This window comes from Lonchura striata, chromosome 4 (genome assembly GCF_050655825.1).
Source record: "Lonchura striata isolate lonStrDom1 chromosome 4, ASM5065582v1, whole genome shotgun sequence".
NCBI classification, from domain to species: Eukaryota; Metazoa; Chordata; class Aves; order Passeriformes; family Estrildidae; genus Lonchura; species Lonchura striata.
In genome coordinates, this window is record NC_140706.1 from 21,752,858 (window position 1) to 21,779,801 (window position 26,944).

The following is a 26,944-nucleotide window of genomic DNA, read 5'->3' on the forward strand; positions in this document are numbered from 1 at the left end:
CAGGCACATCCTATCAGCCTTTTTCTTGCCAAATGGACACATGGTTATTCCTGAGAATGAGGGTTTGAGGGTAAGATCTAGGAATAAGGAATGAAAGTAAGATCTACTTAATATCTGCCAGTTCCAAGTTCAGTATGGTTGAGGTTGAGATGTTTTTCCTTAACAATTCCTTATGTTCACTTTTATGAAAGTGATTTGCCACCTTTCTACCTTCTGTCTCAGTTTTGTGAGGTTCATCTGCAGTTCCTTGACCCTGATACATTTGACAACCTAAAAATGCCTAAAGGAGCATCCATGACTGTTCTCCAGGTTGCTGATGAAATCACCGAACAAAGTTCATACTGACAGTTCTCCTGAATGAACCACCCTAGAGAGATAATTATGTTCTAACCCTTTGCATTTCATCCTTTAATCACCTTGAATCCACTGAAGGATCTTTTTCCAGTCCCCTGACACATTTTTGCTTTTGTAACTTTTGGTATGGGATCTTCTGAAATGTTTCTAAAATAATTTATGCCCACTGAATCCCCTTCATAAACTTCTAGAGAAGCCATACTGATTTTCAAGCTTTAGTTTATTATAGATTCTTCTGTCAAACCGTGACAAAAGTCAGCTCCTCATCTTCACTTTACAGAATCCCATCCTTGGCAGTTTTTGTAGAGTTAATGATGTCAAAGTCCTTTGGTGGTGGCTGTTTGCAATGCTAGGTCATACACTTTGTCTAGCTGACCAGCTGCTTCATACTTGAGCTATTTCAGAGATCTTGACTGAATGCCATCTGTTTTTGTTGATTTCTTGACATCTGACTTATGTCTAGATGACATAATAGTTGACATAAAGTATATTTACTTCAGTCTGATCCAGCTTTTCTGACCTCTCTGCTTCAGAGAAAGTAAAGGTCAGTTGTTGGTCCTGATCCACACCTTCAGCCAAGATTAAGTCTGAAATAAAGAATTTATTGATAGTTTAATATGGCCTTATCAGCTTGCATATACACTTTACACCAAGCATCCTTACCAATTCCCTATGTGGTTTTCTGGTTTTGATGTGTTTAAAGTATTGTTTTGCTGTCAATTTGATAATGCTTTGCAAAGTTCTTGTTCCGGCCTTTCTGGATTAGGTCTCTAATTTATTTCTTTACTTTTGACCTATTGTTTTTATATGTATTTCCCTTTTCCCTACTTGACCAAGCTCTCCAACTTTCTAGAGGTCAAACTGTTAGGTGCAACAGCCTACTTAACTTTCCAAGGAAGATGTGCAAGGAAGTTTTGGATCACTTTGGTTTCTTTTTGAATTATGGCATACAGTCTAACTGGTCTTCTAACAGAGTATTTATAGCAGACTTCATGCTACATGCAGGCTTTGTGAACAACTTCATTCTGTCTTTGAAAAGTTCTCATTCTTTACAGTTCCATTTCTTGAAATCAAATATCAGTTTGTGTGATTTATCACTCTCCCACTGCACTCTTAAAAATAATTGCACTGTGGTTTTATTAGAGACCAGCTCTCCCTCTGATTCTGCTTGGCTCAGGTCCTTTGCATTTCTCATATAAAAAGATTCCAGATAGTCTCTTTTTCTGTGAGCTCTAAGACTTGTTGTTGCATTAATCATTTATTGAGTCTGATTTTTTAATTTCTGCATCACACCCTCATAATGCATTGATTTAATCTACTGAAATGGCTGCAGCCATCAGGACAAGACACATCCATCCATAATACCTCCACTAGTTGTTATTCCTTGAGCAGGGTTATAGGAAATAAAGCTCCAGTTTTAGAGAAGAGCACACTGTGTCAATCACTAGCATTTGGAAAAAAAAACACATCAAATGTAAGTATAAAGAATTTTGTAAACACTGTAAAGTAAAAGATAACAGTATACATTATGTGAATGAAAGGAACATGCAGGAATTTTTAAAAAACACTGCACATTCCAAAATTCTGCTGGAAGAATAAACTCTCAAATCAGAAAATCAGTGTGTTAAATTTTCTCAGAAAACATCAATAATTTCTTTAAAGTACTATTGTTAACACTAATCTGTTATTTCAATGAAGTGAAATACTTTCAAAAGTGCTAAAAGATTTACCAGTAGCTATAAATTACGTAAATTTTTCAATGCAATGAGATGTATTTTTAAGAAAATATACACTCAGACCAATCCAGAACTGGATTACATCCATATTTTTAAGATAATGTATTATGCTTTAAAGGCACAGTTATATGCAACTTGACCATTTTTGAGTTTTTCTCTTTTGAGGTGAAGACATGCTTAATTATTAAGAATAATGATTTTTAAGAAAATAAAAACTAAAAAGATCATTTTTCAAGGTGTCTGAAAAAGTTTTGACTTTTTTAAAGTTGGGATCAATAGTGCCCTTCTCTTGATGCCAACTTTATTACTCTTTTTCACTTTATAACTTCTATTTATACTGAGTCCTTTGGGTCCTAAACTTTTTTTCTGCATGTCTAGCTGCTTGTTATAAAACCTTTCTCTTTCAGTACTTTGACAGCACATCAACCAACAAATCTCACTTGTGACAAACTCTAATGATTGAAGCACATATCTTGATTCCTCTCAGTACCTCAACACATTTCTGATTCAATACAGACTTTACTGTTATTAGCTCATCTTGCCTTTTACTGTCTCTTTTCATCCATCAAGCATAAAATACGTGTCACTTCTACAATCATCAGATTGGAAAAGCTGGAGGGGAGGGTGCATGGGGCAAGAAAGAAATGTTATCTTTAGTTTCTATCCTAACTTTTTAATATACTGGCTTAGCAAATATATTTTTTAAATTGATCAGTTAATTTTATTATTACTTGTGAAAACTAGGAAATTAAAATTTTCTTGTAAAATGACCCACCATTAGACCTGTGTCTTAACCAAATATTGGAACAGCTAGCATAGCAACTCTGTACTTCTGAATGTCCTTATACACCTTTTCTGGTAGATTTTACAGCTCATCAGGGTCAATATTTCTTTTACAGTACAGTTGCATCAAACATGACAGTTACAACAACCCCAGCTTTAAAGAAGGTCATAAGCAGAATGATTTCAGTTCAAGCAATTACACTGGACATTTAGCCATTTTATTATTAATTGGGTTTTTTTCTTCTCTGTTTTAATATTATATTGACACTGAACTATATGCAGCCATGTCAGTTCTGTTCTGTACTTGTATATAAACACTGAACTAACATTAAACATGATTTGAAGGGGCAGAGTATTTACACATGAATGTTTCAAGGAAAGAAGAGATGCTGAAGGATGTTTGATGGTTTAAGCTTTTAATAGCTATTCTCAATGTCTATCTGATAGGAAGAGTTGAGCTGGACAGAAGTCCATGAGTCTACCAGGACAAACCCAGCAAACTATAAATATTTTTGTTAAAAACTGAACCTAAAAGAAAGAAAAAAAGGCATCATTCAGACTGGACAGACACACACACTCAATTATGTTAAAAAAATTAATGAAGTTTGTACACTCATTCTCTGTAGATCAATTATTCAGATAAAATCCAAACTGAAAAATACGGATGAAATGTTTAGAGACAAATAATTTCTTAAAACTAAAATTAAACTAAAATTAACTGTCTTCTATTTTTTTTTTCAAAGCTAAGAAAATAGAGCCTTCATTCACAGTTGTAGATTTTGTGACTTTTTTAAAAATATGGCCTCGTTGCAAAGCAGACCAAGTCTCCCAGACTACATTAGGAAAAGTAATGCCAGCAAGTGTTCCTGCCAGAAAGGTGTGCCTTCCCTCTAGAAGAGGAGACAAAAGAATAAGCTGAGAGAGCTGAAATTGTTTCATTTAGATAAGAGAAGGCTCAGGAGGATCTTCTCCTTGTGTATAAAAAACTGAGCAAGCTGTCTTACTTGATGTGACTTCAAAGAGGGAAGTTGGACTAAGTGATATTCAAGGGATCCCCCGAAACTCAACCATTGTAGAGATGCTATCTTCCAATTACAGTTGTGAGTTAAAAATGTATTTGCAATTACATTATAATGAGGACTTGCAAGTTTTCTGTGTACCATGAGATGATAGTGGACATCACAAAATTCTTTGATTATATTTCCCAAGAGACATAAAATATATTAACTGTATGTATGTATATGTGTGTCTTTGTGTGTGTGTGTAATTATAGATGTGCAACAGGATGAGTAGAGAATAAAATATTAGCAATGTTATTTGTACACAAAATTTGTGTACAAAACAAATGGGCAGTCAGATAATGTTAGGACCATTGAACTTCACATTCAAAAGAAAAGCAAATTAAATAACATATTTTAAAGGCAGAGCAGGTCACTAAGACACCACAGACAAATTTTATTTTTTGCTTGCAAAGTTCAAGATCAACATCATAATTTATTTGTTTGACATCCCAATAGGGTTTTTGTTGGGGGAATTCTTCAAGATAATGCATTATGTGTACTCTACAGCAATATCTGCAGTACAGTTTTCTGAGCTAGACCTTTGTATTCTGCAAAATAGTAGCAATCCATTAACATCAAGTGATATGTTGCATACACGCAGAGTTCTACACTGAAGAACAAAATAGTGGACTAGTGACATGAGATTTCTTATTTTGCACTTTTTAGAGAAGACCCTGTGTATTTTAAGTGTGGCCTATTTAATGTACTCTTCTGGAAATTAAAAACATAAAGGATTTTTGGAGAAAAAATTATCTAGATCTTACTCTAAAACACAAAGATATGGGGAAATTGTTTAAAGGAGCGCTGCTCAACTTCTCTGATTGCAGAACAATATAAACAACCCCAAAGGCAGAAGTTCAGACTTCCTAAACATGAGAACTCTTGTTAAAAGTGGACTAAGCTTCTTTAGGCTTTATCTTTCTCTCTATTTATAAACTAGTAGCAGATTAATCCTGTCTTTTTCATGTGTTTATCATCTTTTATCATTGTGCCCCACACTGGCCTGTTGAAACCTGCAGTCTGGGACTTGACCAGGGTGGTGGCATGAAATCATTTACAGGTTCTTCTTAAGGTTTGGATACCTACTCTGAAGACCAAGTAGCTTATCCTATAAGACATTTTGTGTATTAAAAAAAGATGAAATTTAATTATCATCAGTGTATTGTTTTTATACACCATCATAGCTACTAATAAATTGCTAATAAATTAATGAAACCTGATTTATATTGACGATAAAAAGGAATACTCAGGAACAATATTGAATTAATTTCAAAACCAATATTCACACAATTTCTACTTGGTAGAAGCTCATCAGCCAAATTTCTAATACAGTTGATACTTGCTAGAAATTTATCCTACAGTCTCCATTTTATGTCTTTACATGGGTGTCTAGCTGCAAAAAGCTGCATTTCAAACTGGCTTACACATTAGTTATAGATAATTTGAAATAAATATTTTTGATCCCTTCAAGGTGAAAGCTGCAACTTAACAAGTTTTTGAGGTTTTTTTTTTGCTTTGAGTTTTTTTAATGTGTATGACAACAGATATTTGGGATTTGTAATTTAATATTCATTGAACAAAGTGTGTTGATATATATTTCCCAAAGAGATTTGAATAACATTTTAAAAGTTCCAACATTAAAATGTTCCAACATTTCAGGTATATTGCTTGCATCTGAAAGCATGCCACTGAAGATTTACAAATTGCCTGTGAAAGGAAATTTGGAATAATTGTATTTAAGTAACAGGAAAATTCTATCTCACACTGCAAAAATTAAAGATTGTGCTATGCTGCATGTATAACTTAGGTTGTAGAATAGATATTTTGTTATTTTTTTAATTATTCAAACTATGGATTACATATAATTTATTTTAAATGGCTTCTACAGATTCATACTCAAACCATAAAGCTGTTCATACATTTATAATACATGTGCAGAAGATTAGAAAGAGTTTAGAGCTTAGGTCCATGGGCTTTGTTGTATTAAAGAAGGGGAACATTTTATCTGTAGCCATATGGCAGTATACAGCAGTATGAATTATTCCATTCTGCTTCAGTGAACAAAAAAGTATTGATCTACCTGGAAACAAACCACTGCAGTTCACCTCTGTTTTTCCTGCAGATCACCTCTGACAGAACTGTCCAGCATTCAAATAGTCTTTTTTTTTTTTTCTTTAATAATGCATTTATTAAAGATCAGGCTGAAAACACATATAAAACACATATAAAAAAGCATGCATACTTTGTTTTGTATCTACACCACTGAATGAATACTTTAGGATTATTGTTTCCTTCACATGGGAGCTTGACAGTCAAGAGCAAACTTGCAGCAGAGGAAGAGGACTGAAATATGTCTGCAGTGAAGTTGTTCAAAATCTCCATCAAAATCAAAAATGTTTGAAGTTTGTGACACAAAATCAGTGCTTCCCAAGAGAAAGTAATGGACAAAGGCAAAAAGCAGATTAAATTTACTCAGGAAGAAGCACTTTGAGAAAGCCATTTCCACCGAGTCACTGTGGATCCAAAAGCCACATGCCAGAACACAGAGCCAAACATCAGCTATGCAGAAAAGGGCCAGGAAAATAATCTATAATTAGTTCCCAAACACAGTGCAGATCACAGTTAACCACTCCTGAAATCAACTGACTATTCCACACTATTGCAAAAGGATTTTTAATGAACACCTGAAACAAAAAAGACACAGACAGTTATAAAGAAAGATTCTAATCTGTGGTAGCAGCTTGTATCATGAAGATTATCTTAAACTGTAGCAGAAAGTGGGACTTCGTCCTTTTTATTTGTTGCCCTGGATGCATTCGTCCCTGAGGGAAACAGGAAAGCATTCATGCCAAATCTGGAAGCAAAGCATGCTTGTGCATAAAACATGAGCCAAACAATTCAACAAGAAGACAACCTTTTTGCCAGCTTTTTCAAGTCTTGTTGGCAGGGTCAAGATCTGCAGAATGTAAGTTACTGCCTTTATTTTACTTTGTGTTATTAATCTGAGATTTAAAATATATTGTATACTTTCTCATATGTTTCATGGAAACAACTTTAAATTTAAAAAATGCAAGAGAGACTATTTTATTTGTGATATCAACATTGTCACCTTTATCTTATTTTTTCCCAATATAAATATAAGCTATAATAAGAAGTAGTTTTATTTTTTACATATCTGCTTCTGTTCTAATGCACCTATCTAAGCTTTTTGTGTATGAGCTCTGAAATCATCAGAGAACACAGATGTATCATTTAAAGAAATTTGCTCAAGAAGTAATTTTGGTGAGGTGTTGGGGAGCAGCAGAGGAGATTAATAATTTATTTTTCTGCTATGAGATAATTTATTTTTCTCATAGGGAGATGTTGGTTTTCTTCTGTTTCCTGTAAATACTAACATTTTAAACAACATCTATGCAGCTAAAACCACTTTTCATTTGCAATAGAAAACAATGTGTTTATGTGTGCATTTATATACATGGGAGGAAGATGTCTCATACTTCTACTAAACTATATGGAAATCAGAATGATCACCATGTTCCTTATTCACACACAAAGTTTAATGATTTTGAAGTGTGCACCTTTTCCAGATAAGAGGGGAAAGAATGATCATATTTCTGGTGTTGTTTATGTGGCTGTTTCAATGCATGGCCTAGAGCTCATTTGTTAATGACCATGCAAATATGCAGCACATTTGTAAAGAATTAAATTATTCTTCCTCATGCATATTTATGTATGTATGCATATTTTGGAACTCATTAAAGCAGTTTACAAAAGATTGTGTAACAAGCATCCCACTTTCAGCATTGTCTTGGAAATACATTTGGTAAGGGCAAAATTCAGGAATATACTTATACATTCCTGGCTTTAAACATCTAAACAATCCCTTTCATTTCCCATCACACACTTGATAAGATCCTCAAAATCAGACTTGGAGTTAGGTGCATTTCTGGATCCTTGCATAGAGAGAACCAAGTTCTGCCACTTCATAAAAGTGAAGCTTCATATTACAGAATGTAGGTAAAGCATTGCGAGTTAGCCCTTAGCTAAGCGCCCACACTGCTGCTCACTCAACCACCACAACGCCAGTGGGATGGGGGACAAAACAAGAAGAGTAATCATGAGAAAACTTTAGTTGCAACAAAAACAGATTAATAGTGAAGGAAAGAGAAAAAAAACAAGTTATGCAAAGGCAAGCACTCCCCACCTCATGCAGACAGATACCCTGCCAATTTCTGAAAAAGGGCCGCCTTGGCTGAAACTCCTCTCTCCTTATTCCTCTGTCCATTCTTATTCCTGAGCATGACATTATAGGGTGTGTTATATCACTTCATTCAGCAGGAGTCAGCTGTCCCAGCTTCTTAACCATCCCCAGCCTACCCTCAGTGGGGAAAGTAGCAGAGGGGGAAAATGACAAACATTTATCAACACTGTTTAGCCACAAATCCAAAGCAAAGCACCACATGGGGCTGCTTGGAAGATGATATAGCTAGTTCATAGAGTAATTGCCTGCATTTTACTTTTAAAAAAAAGATTGATTGTAAAAAACAATATCTGCATTCATTATTGTGTAAGAATTATTCATAAATACAGTGACAAACAGTTTGTGTGGTAAAGTATTTTTACTTTCTCTGGTTAACTACTTCCTCTGAAACAAGATTTTCTGAGTTTTCTGAATATTTTTTACAGTAAAACCACCATTTTCTTCACTTCTTTTGCTCAGAAATAGGACAGAGTGGGTGGAACCTTTGTTTTTTAAATACCAAGTGTACTCTGTAGTGAGTCTAAGCAGTGACTGAAAAAGCTGCTGTCAAATGGAAAACAAGAATGTAGGAGAAATTCTATTAAGAAATATTCATTATATAAAAACTAAATATGTAGTCCTTCCATTTCAGTTGTTTGAAGAAAGTAAAATATTATTATATATTAATATATTATATATTGTATGTTATATGTTATATATATCTATTAATATCAGTGGGATCACAGCCCATGCTTCTGCAGAGTCTTCAGGTGAAGCTGGTGCTGTCAGACACCGGAGAGCTTTGCAGTTCATGTGTGCATATCTACTTGCCAACCTTGTGTTAGGGTGATGGACAAAAGATGGCTTCTATAAACTGCCGAGGAAAAAAACTCCGTTGTTCCATCCTGCATGCTCCATCAGGTAAGTATAAACTCATGCAGAAAGGAATTTCTTAAGAATTCCGTTTCCAAAAAAAATTATTAAAAGTAAGCACAGAAGGAACTAAACATATCCTACACTGCAGGAAAGAGTAAGCCATTAGAACATAATTGTCTATTTTTTCTTTTCACAGAAATTTTATAAAGTCAAGCATCTCATACAAAAGTGACAAGGAATTCAACAAGGGCAGGACAGTAACCAAGTGTGTGAAAGAGAAAGGATGTTGTTGACACAATAAAAATGGATGAAAGGTGGAGAAGAAAGTTATGAAGATACCATCTGTTACTTTTTTAGCATAAGAAACATTTTAGGGTATTCTCAATAGTTATAGCTCCTTCTCTGGGAACATAAAAAGGTTGGGTTTTAGTTTGTTATTTTATTTTATTCTTTGTTTTATTTGTTTGTTTCCCTCCCTCCCCACCATTCTTTTTCTGAAACCTTTTTAAAAATAAGTAAAAAAATTAATTGGAAATGAGTACGCTGGAACCACCTCTGGTTCTCATCGATACATTTTTTTTAAGTTGCAGGTTAACTTTTTCAATCAATCTGGATAAATATATTTTTCCATTATTCCAGTTCTTCAAATATATATTTACTATCTATTAATATATCAAATATCTATTTCTGAGACATACAGAATTTCTGAATAGCAGTCTGTGTCTTTATAACAATACAATATAAAATGAGGGAGCAACTGTAACATATATTTAGATTTAGAAAAGAAATATTAAAATTAATTCTGCTTTTATTCATATTTGCAATTTAATCTTTCATAGTTATTGAATGTAGTATTAATCAGGGTAGATAGAACACATAAAGGAAATTATGAAATGCAAGAAGTATCGAAGATGAAAATTATTTTGATATTTAGGCTTATATTCTCATATGTGAATATAGAAGATGAAAATACCTAGTTTGGTATCATAAGGAAAGAAAAAAATGAAAAAAAAAAAGTCTTCAGAAAAGCTGAAAAGAAAAGAAAGGCAAGAGAAATTATATAAAGTAATTGCTGAGAGGACTAAAAATATATATAAAAAATCACTCCTTAAGAAACAAGCAGCTTAAAATCAAAGGATGCTAATGCAAACTGAGGAATGACATGCAATACTAAATTCACATTGGATAACGTCTCAAACACTGAATAGGCCTATGGAAGACCACATGACTAGCTCAAAAATAAAGTGCTATGCAGCATGATCTACAGGGTAGTGATAAATTGTACATAAAAGACAGCACAGAAGAATTTAGTGCATTTCAAAGGTCAGCTTTCAGCACTATTCTCTACAAAGCCCTTGCTAAAATACAGAAACATATGCAGAGCAAGTTGTGTGATTTCCAGCACCATTAGGAAGAAATTCACACCAACCTTACATTTTATTCAAAAAATATTTAGGAACCAAGGAATATCTACTAAAGCTGGTTATCTGACACAGGGTCTCACATAATCCACAGTAATACAATGCTGCAGTTGAATCTCAACTCCTTTACCAAGCTGCTTTGTAAAAATTATAAACTCTTAAATTATGTTTTGAGTCCTCAGATATGTAGTCCTTCTCAGTAATTTTTGCAAAGATATTAACTGAAATTGTCTTTCACAAATTATGAATTAGAATGCCATTAGTGATGAGGTATAATGGTGTCTCAGCCACATGCTGATCAAAATATTTTCTTCTGTTCTTTCCAAATCATCACCTGATTTAGAGCAGACATTTATATTATTTTTGTTATAATGTAATACTTTATTTCTTATACTTGCTTTCACTTATTTCTATGTAATATTCTTGCACATTTGTAGGACGCCACACATTTTTGCATCATCAACAGATTTATTGTCACATTCCTGCTTTTAATACAAATGTCACAATAATAGAAAGATTAATTCTCCACAGATGCAAAAATTTTATGGCAAATGTTGCACCATACTTACTACTACTCTTTGTTTCTCCTTTGCAATTCATTTTAGATTTTTTTAATCAAAAACATACAAAGTCTTCTAAAAAAACATAATTCACTAAAGTTCATCTAGTTATGCCATGTTTATTTAAATTATGCTTTATTACTACAAGTTTAAATAACTTTTTAAAAAGTATTTCTGCTACATTGTTTTTGGGACTGTCTTGTCACATTTCAAATTACTTTTGAAGGTTAAAGTAACATTTTTTATCATTATAAAAATTGGATGAGTGGTTCAGTGTTTCTCAGTAGCCTAAATATTCTAAAAGATTATTTCTAGTAATGTTAAAACATAAGAATGAAGAAATGTTAATAGAAATAGCTAGGCTCTCTTAAGTTAGTGATAAATTCAAAAGAAACAAAAATACCTCTAACTGATATTACTATTTAAGAAAATAAATATTACTATTTAAGAAAAAAGACAAATTATGGTACAGCTAGTCTCCAAGGAGCAGCCTAGTTTTCTTGCATTATTGCAGTTCTTTTGCAGAGAGAAATAAAGTGAAATCAGCCTTTGTTGTTAACTTTGGCAACTTCTTTACTCAGCCTATTTAAATAAAAGTAATATACACAAAGAGAAAGATAATTAAGATAAACTACCCTAAAGTTAACAACACTGTCTAGATGTTTAAAACTTTTGATTACCTTTGAAACAAACAAAAAAAAAATTATCAGATCCTTTAGAACCTCTCTAATTAAAAGACTCTCATCAAATCTTATTATTCCCATTAATACTCATAGTAGCAAAGGGACCTGATGAATATCACAGCATCACAGAATGACAATGGCTCAGGTTGGAAGGGATCACAGTGGAGCATCTGGTCCAACCTCCCTGCTCAGCCAGGGTCATCCCAGAGCACATGGCACAGGATTGTGCCCAGGGGTTCTCAAATATCTCTGGTGACGGAGACTCCACAGCCTCTCTGGCCAATCTATTCCAGTGTTTGGTCACCTGCACATTTAGATAGCACTTCCTGTGCATCAGTTTCTGCCCCTTGACTCTTATCCTGCTGCTTTGGTACCACTGAGCAGAGCCTGGCTCCATCCTCTTGACACCTTCCCTTCAGATACTGACAGACATTGATGAAGTTTCCTCTCTGTCATATCTTCCTGAGACTGAGCAGGCCCAGTTTTAATCTTTAAGGTTGTATTTTTCTTTTGAAATGCCTTGTTATATTTTTTTCCCTTTTTAACTCTGTTGGAAACATGATTCAAAAACTACTGCAAAATTGAAGTACCGAATTTCTCTTTATAACAACAGATATGATAAAAGTGCCAAAATCATAAATACACCACATTTCTCAGTAGTCTAACATTCAATGCCAGTGTGATTGTGTTTTGTCTGACAGAAAGAAAGGCAGCTCAGATCTCATGTAAGTTTTACTCTCCCAAATATCCCATGCTGAGCATCACTTCATTCAGTACAATCTTAGATCAGTATTGCTCTTCTTGTTGACTTCTTGTTTCAGTTTATACCTGTTGTGTTTCACCCTGACAACATTCACCACTATGAAGTGACTTGCCTGAACTTGCTGTAGTTCATAAGATTTTGCCATCTGTCAGAGGACCTAAAATAGATCCCTGTCACTAGATGAAGTTTTACAGAAGGCAAAGAACATTCATTTCTCTGGACCTCCTACATGTCCTCCTGTTTTTACACATCAGGAGGTTCTTGGCCTGTTTTGCTGCCACGACAAGATGTTGTCTTTTGCCCAGTTTGCCATTTACCAGCAACCCTAACCACACGCACACCTCTAATTCTTCCTGTTTCCCAGGTCTGAGAGGTTGGAGAAAATTATTACTGGCTCAAAGCAATGGAAGTGAGGGTGAGGGGTGGTGAGGGAAGGCAGTGCAAGTTCTGTGAAGAGTGGGATGTGCTCTACCCCCCACCCCCTGGAGTGCAGCCCGGAATGGCACACCTGAGGCCCCACCTGGAGGGGAACACCTGGGAGACCCAAGCAGATAAAAGCAGTTGCACAAGGACACACATGCTCATGGCCCACTGTTTTGGATTTGATAGGAGCTGAGAACATGCTGGAATTCGAGCAGTAGATAATAATTTTGTCCATATCTGCTGTGGTCGGTGCCAGGAGCCCTGCCCTGTGCCATAACGCTTTCATGGCTGAGCACGCTGCCTTCATCAGGGTTCCCAGCCCTCTCCAGGCTCCTGTTCTCCAGGCCTGCACCCATCTAACCTGCTCCCTACCACCAGCTCCCAGCCACTACCAGGGCTCAGCTGAAAGCAAACTTTTGAAGCACCCTTTTTTCAGGAGTAGCTGAAAGTTGTCATTCAAAACCAGAATTTTTGAGAAGTAAAAGCCTGTGATATCTTCACTTCTGCAGCAACAGCAGGCAGCCCCCCTTAGCCCCAAGTTTCCTAGAAGAGTCATTCCCTATGTGCCTCACCCTTGTACAGGTTATCTTGCTATGTGATTATTTTTTTAGGTGAATTTTTTCTTTTACCCAGGTTTTAGGGTCTAAATACAGATTCTCTGATCTTTGCTTCTCTTTACTTGAAAGGAAAACTGCGACAAAAACATTCACTGTAAAACAGAGTACAGTCCATCTGTGGTTAACATAGCCCCAGCAAGATTTTCACCACCAGAAATCTCACTGCACATTGCTTTGATGTGTCTTTCACTGCAAACTGACATATCCTATGACAGTAAATGCCTCTTTCTAATTGAATTAAGAAGTATACATTAAAAAAATACAATTATGCCAATTCTATAAAATCAACACTTAAAACAGAGTGAAAAATGAAATTAAGTTACATAGCAGTTTTACTGAGGGAAAAACAAAGTGACAGAGGTTCTTGCCAAAACATTGCAATAGCACAATGCTTGGAGACTTTCATCAAAGAATCCCTAAACCTTCAGTCTGTTTAATCATTTTGTAAAAAATTCTGTAACAGACTGAAGGGGTGTGGGGGAATTAGGAAGGAGGCTTTAGTGAAGCATAAATTGCAAATTCCTTTCTAAGTAGGAAGATCTAATTCTATTAAGTAACAGCACAGTTTTATATACCATCAGTGAGCTGAAATGTGAGATAGTGCTTCATTTTGGGAAATGCATTTCACAGAAATGTGTGCAATTACAGGCAAGCAAAACATCATCAAAAACCCTAAGACTGGGCAAAACAAAGGGTCTCAATGGAAAAATTGAACTCTCCACCAGAAGAGACTTAAAACTGTAAGAAACACTAAAGAACACATACGCCTAATCAGAGTCTGAAAAATAAATGTAAGCTAATGAAGATACAAATTTTCACTATCTCACTAGGAAAAAAATTAAAATAAATTAGCCATTGTGATAAGAAGTAATGCTTGAAATATTGTAGCAGGGACAAAAAAAAAATCATGTAATTCCAGAGAAAAGTGACTGTAGAGAGATTTAGACTAGATTAAATACGTAAACTAAGAATCTGGCAGCCAATGCACCTTCAGAGGTATTAAGAAATACTTTTGCTACATTCATGCATATTCTTTAAGATGGATAAATTTGAGACTTTGGTCTGGAAACTATGTTAGTCACACCAGGAAAGTTTGATTTCTGAGGAATTCAACACAGATACTGAGAAAAACAAGATGCTAAATAAATAATTTATATTGTTGGGATGAGACTGTGTTATGAAAGTGGTAAACAGATCTGAGAAAATTAAGAAAAATTAAGGAAAAAAAAATGTGTTCACATTTCTTTTCAGTAATGATCTACAGGCCTGTTTTGAAAAGAAATGCAATAAATATATCAGATAATATATCCCATATCTGAAGATTGCTGTAAGCTTTGGATCCTAAAAAAAATTATTGGCATGAAAATTAAATTAAAGTCACAGAAGCTTTGTTTCAACTAATTTAAGGTCATGCCCTGAAGTGATCTGTAGGGGATAAAAATATGTAAATTTTCATTAAATAGTATTCAGAGCTTCATTAATAAAATAGTATAACATGGTATAATAGTAAAAAAATACATATTTTGGCACAAGAAAGGAACCTAATATGTTGCAGTAAGCTATTCTTTCAAGAGTATTCCTCAGGAAATAGTTTTAGGGTATCATGTTGCTACCACTTTTCAGAAAAAATATTTACTTAAAATCTAGTGGAAAAAATATGCTTTATACTCTACTGTCAGAAAGTATTGAAGTTGTTGAGTGCATATATGAAACATCTGAGAAATAATAATCTTGCTAAATCTTTTCTTACAAAATCTCAGTGGAACTAATTTTCAATAGTAAATTTACTAAAATTAACTTTTCTATAATCAAACATTTATTTTCATCCATTCTAAAATATCTTAGTGACAAAGTCAGAATAGCTTAGTCATGAGTACCCAGTATGAATTTTATACCTTATTCCCTTTTTAATTTATGGCCTTTTATTAATGACTCATGTAGAAAAGCATATGGTCCACTTATTGTGTGAAATACTTCACTGCAGAGGAAGAAGCAATGCCATAAAAGGAAATTAAAAAATACAATAAGAGCAGCAAGTCAGAGAGGCTGAAATTGCAGTTTACTTTTCAGTGTTCTTGATATAAGTAGATTGGTTTTTAAAGCAGTTTTTTTCCAATGTTTTGAAGCAAGATTTTATGGGAAACCAAGCTTTCTAAACACATAAAAGTGGGAATATATTTATTTCAGAAGACTATGGAATCATAATACTAACTACCTTTTAAGAATAACTTCATTTTTTATTCTTGATTCAAATCACTATTAAGTAATAAAAGTATTTTCAACATTGTACTGATATGTGTGTGCTTCTGAGTTCAAGTCAAAAAGTTTTACAGAGGTTCATAAGTTTGTAAATCAAAATGTTGAGAAACTCATATTTAAATGAATTAGATTTTAATTTAAACTCATAGGAAAAGTTTTAGTTTAGGTCAGCACAAAATCAAAGGTAGAAGCCATAAAGTCAAAGGTCTGGGATCATTTGTACTCAAGATATTTCATATAGTTAAATCAGTGAAGCAAAACAATATTTTCAAAAACAACAGGATTTTTCTTCCTGAGAGACTCTTACAAGATAATGGCTCAGTCAGACTTTCATGAAGTTACACCTACACATTCAAACAGAAATGGAATCTAGGCTTTATAAATTGAATTTAGATTAAAGTTATTTCTTCCTCCTTTTTCAAAATACAGGTTTTCTAATGTCTATAAACAAGAACAAAAAAAATTCAAGTCACATAAATGAGGGACAAGGTTCATATATTTAATCATCTAAATTCAGTGTTTATCTGTCCTTGGTATCTTTCCCTGTTCAAAAACCCTTGGGATAGAAAAGAATAAATAGACTTTTAGCTTTAAATTTTTTCTCCATTGTTGGACTATAAGATACCTAATACAGCTATTTTTAATATGTTTTAATCTTAGTATAGGAGAAGAAGTGCCTCTAAAAAGAGATACTAGCAAACTACATTCTACTTACTTATTACTACTTATTCTGCTACATGACAGAGAATTAAAGTATGCAAATTAAAAAGTCATCAAAATTGTATTGCAGTAGAAATCAGGTTCTCAAACTAGAAGAAATGTACCAAAAACAAAAGCTGAAAATTACAGAGAAGAAATACAACAAGGCAAACAAAATGATTTGTCATCACTGTACTTTTGTCATCACAGAGTATTTAAAATAGCAATTTAAAAAATGCAAAAAGGCATGGTATATATTATTGGTGTATAGTTATTAAAGACCCCTTTTTTTAAATCTTCATGTTGGTAAAAACTGGGAAAGGGCCTTTGGACTGCTTTATATATAAGTATGTAGTAGACTGAACTGTGGCATTTCCCCACCGTAAGTGTTCCCAAGTTCATATCCTATGCTGGAAAATGTTGACTCAGGCATGATATACCACTTTCTTTATAATATTTATAGATTAAGACATATAGAACCTACTCTGTATTGCTACTCCAGTATTTCTATTATTGATACCTGATGGAAATTTAGGCTATCAGTGTTTATCAGTACTCCATAATCATGGGAGTTTTTTAAATAAAATTACCAAAGTGATTCAGTGCTAGTACATGTGTAATATCTGTGTAATATCTCAAAATCTGGCCTGTTTTTATATACATGAGACATCTATAAATAAAGAAAATATATTATAAACTATATAATGTGCATAAATCCCAAATGTTTTTATTACAGTGGTATGCAAATGCTCAGTATTTTCCAACAGGGCCAAGAATTTAGTTTTATGTGCAAGTGTATTCATTCCTCTTGCACATAATAGATTTACTCAGCATATCTGGGAACTACTGAAAGAATTTCATCCTACCAAGCATGTATTCACATCCTTAATATCCACTTGATGTTTAAGCACCTAGATAACCTGACTCCAGATAGGTTAACTGCAAATATATCTAAGTGCTGGAATTAAAATATGACATCATATAATTTTATAAAAGCACTAAATATGTGATTCTTAGTTTTCATATCTTTCACCTTTTGTGTTTCTAGAAAACAGGAAATTATTTTATATTCTGATATGTATAATTGATTGAGTGCTATACCTGTTTAATTGGGCATATATTTAGCTGTTTGTCCATTTATTCAGTGAGTATTGCACTAGAGGCACCTGACCAAGTAATAAACTTTTGTTATTAATGTGACAGACAAGGAACCACCATCTACATGTTATGTACTGGCAGATACCCAGCACATATATATTTACAACACCACAGTTATACTGTCTGCAAATATTAACAATCAGAAAAAATACTTCAAATAGTTGCAATGTATGGATTATTTTGCATAATACCTGCATCATTATTATCTTGTTATCTTCTCTTTTAAAAATCTGGTGTTATAACTCATCATTAAGCAGAAAAATTCTTACTGCCTCAAGTTATATTCAGATATTTAAAAATGTCTTAAACAGGCAGGTTTTTTTACCCATTCTTATACCTGCATACAAATAAAAATAGGAATTTTCATCCTAATTCCACCCTCAAAGTGATAACTGCCATTTTAGTTCAAATGTATATTTCAAAAAATCATCAAAAGGGACTTCTTGCATTCTGATTCTCCAAATGTAAGGGAAGCTTTCAAAGGTGCCTCTAAGGAAAAAAAATGCTCTTTCTTCTTTTTTGTACAGTTTAACCCTATTAAATAAATCCTCTGATGGTGATTTACTTTTATTCATGTTAGAAAAAATCTAGTGTCACTTCAGTTAAATTGAACTGAATTATACTAAATTTTTAAAGGGATAAAAAGTAGGTTTTCACTTCTAGCATATCTAAAATAACAGTAGGTCTTTGTCTCCTATCTATTGAAGGTTTTCAATAAGATTATGTTTAAAACAGGTTGTCTCCATCAGCTTTAGTGTAGTTGTTAATCTAACTGAATCCAGTGTGGGATTAAACATCAAGTGAAAATTAAGGATGTGAATACATGCTTTGTGAGACAGAATTCAAATGGGGAATTATTAAATTCCCATGTGACTAAGCACTTTTTTTCTTAAAAACAAGTAGAAAAGTGTCAATAAGCTGATCCATGCAGAATTATCTAGTGAAACTTGAAGCTTTCAATTCTGACCTTACAGTAAAGTCACTTAATTTGACAAAACTACAGATTTTAGAGGACCAAAGGCTTTCTTTTTCATATTTAACATACAAGACCTTTTCACAAGACTCTACAGTGACATCACTATAATTCTCTAAAAGTTTTTATTACTCCTCGAGGCACAGGGGTGACTGGTAAATCCTAAAATCTGAAAAATTATAATTAAAAATATTTTTAAACACCCTAAGAATTAAAAAGACAAATTTATTTTTCTGAAAGAAATAGATTATTTGAGCTATGTCATCATATTTTATACAGCAGATTCCTAAGAAAGAAATTACAGTGATAGACAGCAGATATATATGTTGCTCCTTCTTTGCAGTAAGACAGAAGAACCTCAGAAATAAAATTCCTGAAATATAGCACAGAACTTTGTCATTGTATCCATTAGAGAATAATTAATTCCCTAAAGGAGTCTGCCAAGCTTCCTAACAAAAATATCCATACAATTTATGCTTCAATCATGGCCAAATTCTTTCAATTACATGAAGACTAACTGGAGCATCAGCAGCCTCTCCAGTGGGCTATTCCAATTTCATTACTTTTATGCCAGTAGATGACAGGTGGTTGTTGAAATTGATCTCTTTTATAAGGTTCATAACATACTCTTCAAATTACTGAGCATCTTCAGATTTTCTTCTTTTCTCAAAGGTCTTAAGGAAGGTTAATAACATCAACAATACAGTCTTGGTTAAAGTAGCACTACTTAAAAGAATAGCTTTCACTAAATTATGGTTTTGGTCTTATACTATCAACTGGCAAGGTCAGATTCTGTCATCCTTGCTTTTCTGCTTATTTACTTATATGAGCAGTGATTCCAATTATCTTTTAGAAACAACTCAAAAAATAAGATGTAAATAAGCCTGACAAAACTCTGAACAGCTGCATATCTAAATGGTCAGAACTTCTCAAGGTCTGTCTGGTGCTATGCTTGGGCTGCTGCTGGTCCTTCAATTTCAGCTAGTGATTAGTCCTTCAGCTTTTAAATCTAATAGAGATTTTTCTACACTATAGCTGCAGTCACTATAGATGTACTTCAAACATTTTAAAGTTCTTTTAAAATATACATATATATACTTTCAAATGAAACCAGCTGGTTTATAAAACCTTGCTTAATATCTTCATAGGTAGAGTGAATGGAGTTTTTTAAACTAAAAAATTTCTTAATAATAATAATAACAATATAAACATAAACAATAAAATTTCTGAAAAGCAGAATTCCCATCAATAACATCTGGAAGGAAGCTAGTAGTCAAATTTATTTAGAATTCTTTTAAAGTTGCTTCAAATATTGCCAACTTTTAGCATTTGTGCTGGAATTTTTCATGTCTGGTATTGGCCTAGGGTGTGTGTTTTGGGAGAGCTTCAGCAGAAATTGTTCAACTATCTTTGACATGTGAGTTAAGGAAAAAGGCATAGTTTAGTTAATGCAATAAAGTTGGAAATCTTTTCCTTGAAAACCTTGAATGCCTCCAATCTTTGGAGCAGAAGCTGACATTTGGCATGGTAGTTTCTATATTATTTAACTTTCTTTTTTTGTCTACATGATCATTTAATATGTCCAAGCTTCTCACAGGTCACAGCACTTACTAAAATGTCATTTACTATATTGTGTCTCTACTTTCTTCAAAAAGCCAATGGACATGCTCCAGCCCTAAACTGAAAGTACTACAAATCTGAATTTGTTTAAGAGAACTTGAAATGCCCTGGCTTGGCACAAGGTCCGAGTCTGACACAAGGTCTGAGTCTGATACCTGATTAACTTCTCTTCTTAATGAAGTAAAAGAAATTTCATGGTGATACAGAGGAATCAGACAGACATGAGGACAAAATTTTGGAATGCATCAGGTAAGAGAGAATGTGAGAATGAGAACCAGGATCTGTTAAAGCAAGGAGACAGGATTATGGAAACAAATGGGGACATGCTGGACAAGAAAAATTAATTATGAGCTGCTGGGACAAAGAGCACAAGCTAAGAAAAGCACTAAGTCCAGACATAGATCAGCACAAGAACTGTTAAAGAATGGCTGGAAAAAGGGAGAGAAACTATGAATACACAAAAAACACATTTATGATAACATCTGAATTTTCAACAAAGATGTAGAAAGTAATCTGGTGTTAGTTCATATAATATGTAGCGATCAAAACACTTGCTTTAAAGTCACAAATTTATATTTATCTTTCTGTTCTATGATTTCTTTTTAATGAAAGTGGCCCTTTATCAACAGGTTATCTGATATGTAAGTGATTTCCAATCACACCAGCTTGGAAGAAGTTAATACAGACTTGCTGCCTTCATGGTTGCATCCTCTAGTGATCAAGAGGTTTTCCTTTAGCAAATTGCAGAATATCTTTGATGTTTTGCCGTATCCCGTATTTGTTACCCAACAGATGTCCAGCTCATTGTAGTCACCCTTGAGCAAATTATCTTGTTGTCCTGAGTTTTAATACTTGCCCAGTAGTGTTTTTGTTTGCTTTCCTGTTGCTCTCTTCAGTCCTCAGGGTCTGCAGCAGATGTTTATTATAGTTTCTCTTTTGTCTTCACTATTATTCTGTCTGTTTGTGAAATATTTTGCTGACATTTCACACTTTTGAAACTCTTGAAGAATTGTGGATGAAAAGCATTAGGAAAAGAGGTCTGGGGAAAAGTGGTCATTAACATCTGCACATCTAGTAAAGATTAGAAAAGACACACAAACTGCCCTGAAGAGAAAGAATGTACTATTTCCTTTAGCTCAGAAGGCATCACTGGCACTCTTTCCCCATCAGCCACTTTCTTTTTATTGTGGAAAAAATTGCCTATTCTTTGAAGTTTATTTTATACCTGATTCTTTTGTGTTTATACTTACCAACTACTAAACAATAGTAGCATGCCCATTATGACTATTAATCTATGGGAATGATAGCTGTAAAACTGCACACCTGCTGCTCAGTAAATGAAAAGGTCTCACTAATAATACTCTTGAATATATCAAAACTCACCTGCAGTTTGAATAACTATAATTATAGGACAAGACTTTCCCTCCTGGGTCATTTTCAGTCCTTGGAATTGACTTTTCCTAATCTAGGTCCTGAAAAAAATCTAATTGTATTTATAACAATTTTATTGACTAACTTAACCAAGTAATGAGATGCTTCATTCTCCAAATGCTTAGTGTAACACATATCCTAGGAGATGCTTCAGTCTACAATGAATCTGGTAACAAAAAGGGAACCAAGCACAGCAGTATCCTCTCTTCCTCCTTCTTTTTTATGGGCATCCACTACCCAAAACTAATACAGACTTACTGTAGTCTCCTAGATTTTATCTGAGGAAGGGTAGATCGACCTTTAGGTATCAAAAACAGGGAGTATAAATACAACATACTTGTGTACGTCTTCTGGCACTCTTAAACGCAAATCTCAGCAGGGATTTGCAAAATAATGGAATGATGCTGAGCACATATATTGAGCTAAATACTTTTGTTCATTTCTCAGTCCATACATCCCTTCATCAAAGATATGAAGACAATATTATAAAATCTTACAATTAAGTGAGAATACAGGTTGACAACTCTTTAATTTCTTCTTAAATCAAGTAAGCTTAGTCATCACACAAAGATTTTTCTTGTACTACAAACATAAAATGTGCTTTCAGTCTATCAGTGAAGATATGTAGTATAAAATGGTACAAATACAAAGTGCAATCCTCATTTCAGAATTATACATCTAAACTTCAGAATACCTTAGTCATTTCGTAATAGTGCAGAAGACTGCAATATATTCTTTACACTTCCAGGTAATTATGCTGGTCAGAAAACATGCGGTCATCATCTTGATTATCTTTAATTTTTCATAGCCTCTCAAAACTGCTTCTCTTCAAAGAAGTAAGAGAAGCATGCCTTTATAATTACTAAATTATAAAATCCATTAGTAATCTGCCTTCAGTTTAGAGGGGACGTAGATAAAATAGTGGGAAAAATCCTTAGTCCATCATGTTGGTGTACTATTAAGAAACTAAAAGCTATTTATACTACTGGCCGCTTTTCAGTATTTTGCCTTATTTTAAATTTTTTTAAGACAAATGTTAAACTGCACCTTGAGGAATGATGCAAGCATTTTGGTCAAAGCAAATTTGACACAGCAGAACCAAACAAGGTCCAGAAGTGGCCAAAAAAACCATAGAACTGAACTGGCAAGATCACCCAGCAATGTATGATCTTCTAAACTTGACCATATAGCCAAGTTTATACAATATTAGTATTTCATACACAGAAATTATGGTTGTTCCTGCACCCACAGCTTATATATGTTTATGCAAACCATAGAACGTTCAGTAACATCTAGGCTTTTCAGTACAGAGCTCAGCGATGATGAGCTACATGGTTTTGATTTCTGAATCACTAATGGCGGATTTATATAATGTAACTTTAGCTATTTAAAAGTAAGGCCTTTCACTTAGAGATGCAAAACATCACCAGCAGGGAGATAGGCATGTCACAATGTAAATTAATTCCATTTATCAATCTTTTTCAAAATGGGTGATTACATAGCTGCCTGTTTCTCTTGACTTGTCACTAGATGACAATTTACTCTAGTCATCTACCTTGTAAATGGCTGGTTAGGATAAATGCACCATCCCATCATCATAAGATTTCCTAAATCCTATTTAAAACCTAAAAACTAACACACAGACTGTACATACTGGGAAATAGGCATGGTGATATCTACACTTATTTTTTTTCTTAAACTAGGCTTTTTGAATGGTATCTCTTTCTATTCTCCTAGGAAAAACTATGCAAAGAAACTATGGTAAATACTGGTTTTGATGAACAAGCTTTTCTACTACAAAGACAAAAAAGTAGGACCATATTTCACTCCTTGAAAAGGTTAGCAAACTATTCCGTAAAGTGGTTTCCTTGGGGCTCTCCAAAACAACTGGGCCAGTTCTATGCAGAAACAATGCACAGAAGATATAAGGGGACTGGAATCTTTTGAACCAGCAGCTGTGCTACCTGAGGCTCTCCATAACAAGCCGACCAATTCCATGTGGAAACAGAATGAGCACAAGATATAAAAAGATCAAAATTGTTTGAACCAGCAGCTGTGCTACCTGCAGCAGTTAATCTTTTCTTGCAATCTGTTAGAGACACACATTCCTCAGGCTAAGAGGACTAAGAGGCTTTTGCTGACTGCTGTTCCTCTGAGAGAAGCTAAGTCCAATTTTTCCTTAGTATTACTGGAACAGTTAAATAGTGGACTCATATATATATTAGGGGGAAAAAAAAGTCACTTTCATTTCCTTTCTTGGAAAGGACATTTTTGCTCAGTTTCTTTGAATAAGCAACTTTGAACTGGCAGCTCATTTCTTAAACCAATTTTACTTAAACTAAATGGTAAAATATTTTACTATGAAGAAGCTAAAATCATGTAAGTTGAAATGCATTTAATAATAGTCAGTCATGGGCAAAAGAGTATGCTTTACTATGGACCCAATATCTGCACTGAAGACAAAATTAATTTTTGTACAATTACATATAAATGTAAATTTTACATTTATCTGCCCTTTAAAATACGGTGATTTGATTTTTTGATTTTTTTTTCTTTTACTGTTAAGTACTGTCTCTCTTTAACTCTCATTGGATAAATAATTTAAATAAAACAGCCTTATGGCCCTACAATACTTGCTCTCTTTTTTCCATATACTCTTATTTGTCCATATATTCTCTTTCAAAGTTTAAGATGCATCTTTTGCATGATGGATAATTATCTAATGCTTCAGGATAGTTTCCATTTCTAGCTTTGCTTTATCACAGCTACACAATTTTATCAAATATTTTGTTGGTTAGAAGAGGAATACTTTATATTTGATTTACATTCCAAATATAATTTGTTCAGTCACAGAACAAAGTAGCTCTCTAGCCACATTTCTTTCAACAACTTTTGAGAAATAGAATAAGGGAAAAGAGACCCTTTTCCCCTAATGTTAAAAAATAATAATAATAAAAAAGGTAAATTTGCATTTGTAGTTTTCCAGACACAGACAAAAAAAATCCAGACCTAGAGCTTTGGAAGCAAGAATAGAGTTAATTAACCTTATTATACATTTCTAGGATTTCAATCTTCAGTCAGCCCTCAGCCACACTGGGAAACTCTGCTGCTGCTTTCCTTTTCTGTTTTTCCCAAAAGAAGGGGAGTAAACGAGTCACAAAATAGTGTAACAGTAAGTAATGCACTTTTGTGTGTGCCAATTAAATGCCCTGCCCATGTTTTGTACCTACCTTTGTGCCTGATTCTGAGCAAGTGAGAACATAGAGTTGTTTGCAGGCATCAGGGAGCCCACATAAGATGTATCTTCAACTGCCATAGCAGGTTTCCTGTAGTATAGTCATGCAGGATGACAAAAACAAAGATAACTTTTTTGGTTTTCATGTTTGATATGTCAAAATATGTGAAAGCTCTTCTGGAAAGGTAATGCTCAGGAAGAATGAAAGGGAGCAGCATATCCTATTCCAATCATTATGTGATTATGGCATATTAATTTACTTTCAAGTTCAAAACCAGTTTTTAAGAACCACATTGTTCTTAAAAAGAAACCATGAGTTTGTTACATAAGTGTGCCATCAACTAGTCTTTGATGACATAAAAATCTCTTTATTTCTGATTACCTCAGTATCCTATATTTCACTTTCTTCACATACTAGTGTTAAAAGCTCTCCCAATGCTACAAAACCAAATCACTTAATTGACTTGGCACACAAAAAAAACCCCATGCCTTGTCCTAGGATCTCTTAAATGCACATCTTTGTCATGTTTCAGTTTCAAGGAGTACAATTGTCGTAGCTACTATATGGGAACTACAAGGGGGTGCAGCTGGGCTCTCTGGAAGCAGGCTCAAGAGTGGTAAGCCTGAGTTAGAGGTGAAATCAGTAGCCCAGCTGAGGTGCATGTGCACTAATGCACACAGCATGGGAAACAAGAAGCCATGGTGCAACAGCAAAGTTATGATGTGGTCGCCATAATGGAAACGTGGTTGGACAACTCACATAGCTGGAGTGCTGCACTGGATGGCTACAAGCTCTTCAGAAGAGACAGGAAAGGGAGAAGAGGTGGAAGGATGGCCCTTCATATTAGGGAGGCATTTGTTGCCATGGATATTGAAACTAATGATAATGAAGTTGAGTCCCTGTGGTTAAGAATTGAGGGGAAGGCCAGCAAGGCTGACATCCTACTGGGAATCTGTTATCATCAGACCCAACCAGGAAGAAGAGGTGGACAAGTTGTTCTGTAAGCAGCTGGAGAATGCTTCAGGATCGCCAGCCCTTGTTCTTGTAGGTGACTTCAACCTTCAACAAGAAAAGAGGCAGTCCAGGAAGTTTATAGAGTGCGTGGAGTATAGCTTTTTGTCACAGCTGATGAGTGAGCCCACCAGGGGAGGGACTATGTTAGACCTGTTGTTTGCAAATAGAGATGGGCTGGTGGGAGATGTGGTGGTTGGAGGCTGCTTGGGCCAGAGTGGTCATGAAATTACAGAGTTCTCAATATTTAGTGAAATGAGGAGAAACATCAATAAGACTTTTACATTGGACTTCTGGAGAGAAGACTTCAGCCTATTTAGAAGACTGATTCAGAGAGCTCCTTTTGAAGCAGCCCTTAAAAACAAAGGAGTCCAGAAACGGTGGGTGTGCTTTAAAACAGATCTTGAGGGCACAGGAACAGGCCTCAGGAATCTCTGTGCCAAAAAAATGAGTTGGTGAGGCAAACATCCAACCTGGATGGGCAACGAGGTTTTGAAGGAACTTAGGAATAAAAAGAGGATGGATTATCTTTGGAAGGAGGGTCAGGTCTCTCAGAAAGTAATCAAGAGGGTTGCTAGGGCATGTAGGAAAAAAATTAGGGAGGCCAAAGCTCGTTTTGAACTTAATTTGACAACTTTTGTTAAGGATAATAAAAAATGTTTATACAAATATATTAACAGCAAAAGGAAGGGTAAAACAAATCTTTTTTCTCTGTTGGACAACTGCAGATGGGGAGAAGGCAGAAGTGCTTAATGCCTTCTTTTTCTCAGTCTTTAGTGGGAAGATGACTTGTCCCCAGGACAACTGTCCTCCTGGGTTGGCAGATGGTGTCAGGGAGCAGAATGTTCCCCCTGTTATCCAAGATGAGGCAGGCAGAGAACTGCTGAGCCGCTTGGGTGTTCATAAATCTGTGGGACCAGATGGGATCCACCCCAGGATGATGAGGGAGCTGGCAGATGAGCTTGCAAAGTTGCTCTCCATCATTTACCAACAGTCCTGGCTCACTGGTGAGGTTCCAGATGACTGGAAGCTGGCCAATG

The 26,944-nt window shown here is 34.5% G+C and overlaps 1 long non-coding RNA gene across 1 annotated transcript; it reads left to right on the forward strand.

Annotated features, from left to right (window-relative positions):
- The first annotated feature begins 4,202 nt into the window (after nt 1-4,202).
- LOC116183574 (uncharacterized) lies at nt 4,203-26,944 on the forward strand. The gene is made up of 3 exons (XR_004148213.3): nt 4,203-6,899; nt 8,910-9,095; nt 9,247-26,944. It is a non-coding gene; the product is annotated as an uncharacterized LOC116183574 (long non-coding RNA).